This window comes from Pelmatolapia mariae, linkage group LG16_19 (genome assembly GCF_036321145.2).
Source record: "Pelmatolapia mariae isolate MD_Pm_ZW linkage group LG16_19, Pm_UMD_F_2, whole genome shotgun sequence".
Taxonomy (NCBI): domain Eukaryota; kingdom Metazoa; phylum Chordata; class Actinopteri; order Cichliformes; family Cichlidae; genus Pelmatolapia; species Pelmatolapia mariae.
In genome coordinates, this window is record NC_086241.1 from 18,033,744 (window position 1) to 18,039,743 (window position 6,000).

A 6,000-nucleotide genomic window follows, 5' to 3' on the forward strand; every position below is an offset into this window, starting at 1 on the left:
ACAGCATTTTGCTCGGAATAAACGTTAGGGAGCAGTTGTTCTACAGTGCACAAATCTGGCTTCGGTTAGCTGGCAATAAAAATTAGCATAAACAGGAGGATGCTGACCTCAGTTAATTGGTACCAGTGCCAATGTAATTAAGTTTTCAGAATTTTAAACAGAAATTTTACAGTAAATGCCGAAACTTTTTATCTATCTCCTGACTGACTACAAAACAAACACAAATCTTTAAACTGCAGGCTTTCACAAAAGTGTAAATATATAAGATGTTCGATGATCAACATTAAACTCAGTTTTGAGCCATTGTGGTGTGGACAGGTGACCTCTGGTGGTGTCTTGTATTGTCTGAAATCAGGGCATTGGCAACTTATCCTTTGGGTCCTTTGGGTAGCTGCTCCATTCACATTCCAAGGATGCTTAAAAGGACTGTGATCTGGGGACTTTTGAGACCAGTTCAGTGGATTAATTGGTAAATATGCAACAAAGTTCAGGTGAGTGACACATATCAAAGTAAGGGCCGTGTGAATGTCTTGTCACTGTCCAAGACTGGTCAGGGTTGTTGTCCTTTGTTGCTCTCTCTCTCTTGTCACGCTCTTTCCTCTTCTCTCAGGTGGAGGGGGGCAGAGTAAACTCTGGGCTCCTGCTGGCAGTGCCTACTGGTTTCCTGCTCTTCAGCCGACGTGCTTGCTTCTTATCTGATCATCACTCAACAGTATTTAAGGACCACCTCAGGATTCGATTCTTTGCCAGACTGTCATTGTTTGATTGTTAAAATCAGGCTTTCTGATGTCCAAGTTCCACCCCATCCACCCATCTTTATTTATAAAGCACTTTAAAACAACCACAGCTGACACAAAGTGCTGTACATTGAAACTAAATAATAAAAACACATAGGATATAAATAATAAACAAATAGAAAAAGTCAAATAATTAAAAGGAAAACTGAGAGAAAAAACTAAAAGTTGCCTGAGCTAACATCATCCATCTCTATGTTCCAGGAGATCCACCCTGTTGGCTAAAGAGCTCTCCCCCTGTGGAAAATACTTACCTGATATTCTGAACTTGTCCGTTCCTGCACAAAGGAATTGTGGAATTACTCACCTGCCTCTCAACCCTCCACCAACACCTGCCTCCTGGCCGGTCACTTCCCTCACTGCCTCTTTGCTTAGAATACTCAAGTAAGAATCCAATTCAGTTCAAACATTAAAGGCTTCAGAACTTACCAGCAACACGGATTAACCTCCTTCTTCTTTCTGACAGAAGTCACTTCCTGTGTGGAGAACCATAATTCCCCAGCTGCAAGTCTTTGTTGCTATATTTGAATTCCTGTCAAATAAACCTTTTAAACTGCACACTGAGAGTTTGGGGTCTTGCTTCAGTCCACAATAATTGCTATCACCATTGGTTCTGACATGCAAGGACCCACGGTTTTCAAGCAGAGCTCTGCATTATAACAACAGAATTTAAAAAAAAAAAAGTAAAACACATGCAGCTTCCAGTGGTTAACCCCAGTGATAACTGGAGGTAAAAATATTGGTGGGGGCGCAGTTGGGTCAGACAGGTCAAACAATGTAAAGCATCTTACAGATAAGGGGGAAAAACACAAATCTAAAACCAATAGTAACATTTCTTAAACCGTTGCTATAAAAAAAAACTTTAAAAACACAAATCTAAACACAAATATTGAATAAACATGAACACTTCAACACAAGAAAAATTTTACTGTTTCAGCAGCACTCGAAATTGCCATCCTTAGTCAAGAGCTAGCTAGCGAGTGCCTCTTCTTCCTCTTCAAGACAAGAGTGCCTGTGCTGTCAGGATGTGTGAATTTCTCGATGATGTTAAATTGTCCAATCAAATTCTCAAACAAGGCAATAAACAAGGAAATCCATAAATGCCAATTGGTCACGGATGCACAAAATTGCGCCCCGACGGGTGAACTCCAAGCTTCAATTAAAACTCCCCCTCAGACCCTTCTTACTGAAAAACTTTCAGTCTGTCCTTTTTGACCACTGTCCGTACAAGGAAGTCGATACATAATTATATTATTCATAACACATAATGTAGTGAAGTTTGAGTACAAAATCGATTCAGGCAGACACGTGAAGGCAACCACACATGTTATATAAGCAAAATGTACTTATTTGTATTGCAAGTTAGATTTTTGCAATTAATTATTTGTGATGCGTTTTTTTTTCCTGGCAATATTTTTACAGGGGTGCACTCTAAAAAATGAAACATGGGCTTTTTAAAAATTAATTCATAGTTTTATGTTCAATATACTTAAAATTGTTAATCTTATGTGTGTAATTAATATTTTTAAATTTGATTTAATTAATTCTAAACCGTTTTAATGTTAAATAATAGTGATATTTTCAATTTATTGAACACATTTAATTAAATCCAAAGAGCCCTTTCCACATCCTTTCTGAGCATGCGCAGAGAATGAAAAAAATCTTCGCGCATACGCATTCACCTTCTTCATCTACGCCACAGTGTGCTTTGGCCACGTGTCTGGAAAGAGGGATTAATCACGATTCATCCGCTGGAGTTAAGGTAATTTCTTCGTATTTTTAATAGAATATAATTTAACTAGTACTTTGTGATAATATATGGCATATATTTTTCCGGTAAATATATGGGCCGTGTGTTGTCTGTAGGTTTTAGCATTTTGTAGCATTTAGCTAGCATTGGAAACATTGATTTGCATATTCAATGTTACTGCACATTTGAATATTGCCCCATCTGCGTTTAAAATTTCATTCGCACTCCGAATAGCACACTTATTTTATTTGTTTTATTGCAGTATCAAGTTAGGAGAACGTTAGCTATCCACTGCTTGCTTAGCTCTGAAGGTGACCCCCACTTACCCCCAAAAATAAAATCAAGTATACTGGGTGGTTAATGCTCTGTTTGTGTCGGTTTGTGCTGTTAAAATCATCATTTGTATCACTATGGTGTCAAAGTGATTACACTTTTATTTCATAGGTCATTCAGAGTTCACCAGTCCCCCCAAGCAACACAAAAACGGCCCAAAATAGGACAAAAAAAAACATGTCACAAAATGCTCTGCTTGGTTAGTGCTTGTTTGTGCCGGTAAAATTAACATTTGTGCTGCTACGGTTTTGCAGTTATTAATGTTTTAGTTTTTCGCGATGACGTCACGGGCGTCGAGCACGCTCCCCGTGCTTACGGGCGCGAGTGAGCGTCCGGGTGATGTAGACGTCGTAGGGAACGTTCGCTCGCACCCGAGCATTTTGTGGCATGTTTTGACCTATTTTGGGCCATTTTCGTGTTGCTTGGGGGGGGGCTCGTGAACGCTGAATAACCTATTAAATAAAAGTGTAATATCCTTGACACCGTAGCAATACAAACGATGATTTTACCAGCACAAACCGACACTAACGGAGCACTAACCACCTAGTATACTTGATTTTATTTTGGGGGGCAAGGGGGTCACGTTCAGACTGGGTTGCTCTGGTATATAATGGTAAACGTGGTCACATGAACAGAAGACAATCGATTGGAGATAGAAGGCATGATTTATGAAATGAGTAACAGAAATGTTGGAGCATTTGAAATTTAACTTGTATTATTAATACATTTTAAAAGAAACAGGAGTGTTCTTAAGTTTAGACCATCTCCGTGCAACCCCCTGCATGTGTCTCACTGTACACGATTTTATTTTGTGGTTTTCTTTTTCTCTCAGGTTGCTGCTTGTGGAATTTGGAGCTGTGGAGATTTGAGCTGTGCTCCAAAAGTGCATGTAAAGGTACAAAATGCTTTCATATTATTTACTTTTTCTTTAATATGCAATTTTACATTTTGAATTCTCTTATTTGGTCTTTTAGGTTATAAATGTGGTGTTGTAAGCTTTGCTCTTTAAGTGTATCTAAAAGGTACCAAATTCTAAAACACTTGAGACTTAAACACTCAATTCTTGGTCTGAGACGCTCATATCCATGCATTTACAGTCATTGTCTTTGTACTTTCAAAACATGGGGTGGTCTTAGGACTCATCTAAGTCGTGCACATGTTGCTAAGCCCTCTCACACTGTAGAACATGTTATTTTGACTTGTCCTTCTTGTTCTGAAAGCCACATATCAACAAGCAGAGAATGCTTCCTCCATATTATAAACATCTCAAGAGGTTTGAGACAGTAGATTGTGTTTATCAAAATTGTTCTTTCAAAGCTAATGTATATGGTACTTTCCAGACACAAGAGTAGAAAACATTCATACATGCATGCTAAGAGATTTCAAAAATGAAATAGTGAAAAGAACTGAATTTACAAGTAAAAATGATCTTTCTGAGGAGTCTGCAGATGAAGGGTCCTCTGACTTGCATTGTGAAGCTGGTGTAGTTAGTGAAAATTTGGAGGAAGCTGTAGTTAAAAACCTTGCCTTGGTTTTATTGAAGTTGGAGGTCTTTTCACATGTACCAACATCAGCAATCGACAATTTAATCGAGGGGCTACATTTTCTATTCACTACTTCTGCTTTACCCTTAACAAATAGTTTAACTTTGACTGTTCTCAAGGAGCATAATATTGAGGTTAGTGCATCGCTAGTGAATGAGTTGTGCACTGCATTATACACTGGAAATCCACTACTTAAAAGTATTGCAAAAGGAGGATCACTTGAAACAACATTTAAGCGCAAGAAGTTTTACTATGAAAAGTTTAATGTTGTTGAGCCAGAGGAATATGTTCTAGAGGAAAAAACAAAAAAAACCTTTCAATATATTCCACTGCTAAAGTTATTGGAGCAGTTACTTCAACGTGAAGATATGGTTGGAAAGCTAGTTGACATATAATCTTTATGGGAATGAATTTGTAAGCTTCTCATTCTCTAACACAAAATAGTGCTTGCTTGCAACGTGTTTTCCCCCTAATGGCAGAAAACTACACACTGTCACTTTAAATATTGGAATAAAATCTGCTTTGCCCTTTAGTATATTTTGGAAAAGCAGACATTTGTGAAAGTAGGTGTCTGCTGTGCATCCAGTTAAAAACCATACATCTAGATTGTCAACTAGCAGGCTACATTACATTACTGTGACATTGTTTCTCCCTGCAAGTTGTGAAATGAGGATTATAAATTCATCTTTATGGGGAAAAAGCATGTTTAAAATTACTTACAAACAATTATGAATTGGTTAAACAACAATAAAAATTGTCTTTTTATGTTTGTGGGGGTCTCTACTAACATCAAAACAGTAATTGCCCTGCATGTGTTGTTTTGTTTAGAGTTCCCGAATCGAAGTGAAGTGTGAATGCATCCTTCAAGCTGTGATTATATACCTGAATGAGAACCCTCAAAATATCATCAGAGTACATGGTAAGTTTATTTTTAAAGGGATATTTTCACCCCTCAGTAAAATTTTGACTGTCATAATTCCCAGAGTTTTGTAAGTTGAAAAATGTATTTTCTAAACAAGCCCAGGCATTCTCCTGATCTGGCAGCAATCAGTTTTCTTTAAATTAGCTTACAACAATAAAGTGCATGGGAACTACTAGGATTTTGTTTCCATTCACTTACATTGTTTTATGCTAAACTAAAGAAAATAACCCTGGTCAGCACAATATTAATATTATTATTAATAATGTTATTACTTTGGCACAGGTCCATCTGAGTGAGGTGTAAATTAACTCTTCAGTCAGTGTAGAGGGCAAAGTACTCACCACCTGTTGTGTAGCAGGTAGCATTCAGCTGCTGCTGGATTCCAACCCTTCATCTTACAGCCATTTTATTGTTTTTGTTATCCTTTCCATTACAACTCACACAACTATTGGAAATGCCCCCTCCTTGGCCAACTTGGTTATTTACTCCAAAGTCACATTTTATCTCAAGAGGGTTTGAGATTTGCTGTTTGCCCTGGGAATGTTCGCGAGAAAAATGTGCTCATAGGGTGTTTCATTAGCATCGTGCGGCTGTACACCACACATGGTAGGGTCACCCACAAGTGTCAGTTTTTTAGTTTTGTTTTTGTCATTCGAT

The 6,000-nt window shown here is 37.8% G+C and overlaps 1 long non-coding RNA gene across 1 annotated transcript; it reads left to right on the plus strand.

Moving 5' to 3' along the window:
* The first annotated feature begins 2,447 nt into the window (after positions 1 to 2,447).
* On the plus strand, positions 2,448 to 5,333 carry LOC134645449 (uncharacterized). Its single transcript, XR_010096558.1, has 3 exons — positions 2,448 to 2,556; positions 3,710 to 3,772; positions 5,250 to 5,333. It is a non-coding gene; the product is annotated as an uncharacterized LOC134645449 (long non-coding RNA).
* The last annotated feature ends 667 nt before the right edge of the window (positions 5,334 to 6,000 follow it).